Consider the following 1,277-nt stretch of genomic DNA (forward strand, 5'->3'; position numbering starts at 1 on the left):
CGAACAATCCCGCCTCGACCAGCCTGAACAATTCCCCTCTCGAAGGAAGGCCTCGGCCTTAATCGTCCACGACAAACAGCTCGACGAGGCATGAAGCACCCACGGGAGCCGGAGCATGACGATGCAGAGTCTCGGTTCACAGGAGCCTGGGAAGAACATCCCGTACGGAACCCTTTACCCGAAAACATCCGAACCGCACATGCTCGCGACAGTCCTGCCGTTAGAGAATGCACCGTGCACGCGACCGAGTAAGGCCACTCAGAGACATCCATTTCCCAGGTATATGCCCCCTACGCACTTTTGGTGGCGCAACTCGCACGAACAGTCCCACCTCGACCCCGTAAACAAGCTTTTTTGCCTCGAAGAGTTCGTCGGAGACGAAGAAGCAACCTTCAGTGCAAACGTAGCACTCTTTTGTGCAACCGCCCAAACAACGCCCCCTCTACCCTCTGTCGAAACACTCGGCATTGCTGCTCCCTAAGGTGAGCTTCTCCTCATAGGCAATTCCGCTCTTATCCGGTCACGTTTGTGTGCCCGAATTTCGCAAGGCAACCTCCATGGGACATGGAAAAGACTCGAGAAGAGAGCTCGCTCACGGGAGAGAGAAGCCAAGGAGACCACGAGAGTGCTGAGAGTGGGACAGCGCTGAATAGGCGGGAGAAGCCTGCGCGTATAAACGGAGATATATATCCAATTGCAACGAAGGAACGTGCCAAAGATCGAGAACAATGGCAGAAATGCTAGTAACGTGCACTTCGGGACCAACGCATCACCGGAAGACAACCGCCAAACATCGAAAGAGTCGCGATGCTCCGCAACCTACGTGCAAAGCGGTCGCACACCGGGTAAGGGAGTGAGAGCCCCAAACATAGCTGGGCGAGGCGCTCACTCCGCTCTTTAATATCTCGTTAATACCGCCAAGGAAATGGCACAAGCACACACACACAAGCATCCTCGGAAGAGGACAGTTCGAGTGACAGGTCAAATCCAAGAGTTCCGAAGACTACCTCCAGGAACAATCGGGAACAAGACCGATTACAAGTCGTCGAGTCTGTTACTGGGCGAACACGAGATGCGCACAGGAAATCGATCAGCCCTCACAATGGCCCAAGGCCAGAGATCGGACTGCTACGATTTACCCCAACAATCATCGTGCCACTCTTCGCAGAGAGGTGATAGACGCCAACGAGCCCGCGCATAGCAATCGAGGTGTAAAAAGGGCGTTGAAGGCAGGAAGCCTGGACGAAAGAGGCTACGAGGTCACCTCGAAGCGGTCT

This window comes from Cryptomeria japonica, unplaced genomic scaffold, assembly GCF_030272615.1.
Source record: "Cryptomeria japonica unplaced genomic scaffold, Sugi_1.0 HiC_scaffold_435, whole genome shotgun sequence".
NCBI classification, from domain to species: Eukaryota; Viridiplantae; Streptophyta; class Pinopsida; order Cupressales; family Cupressaceae; genus Cryptomeria; species Cryptomeria japonica.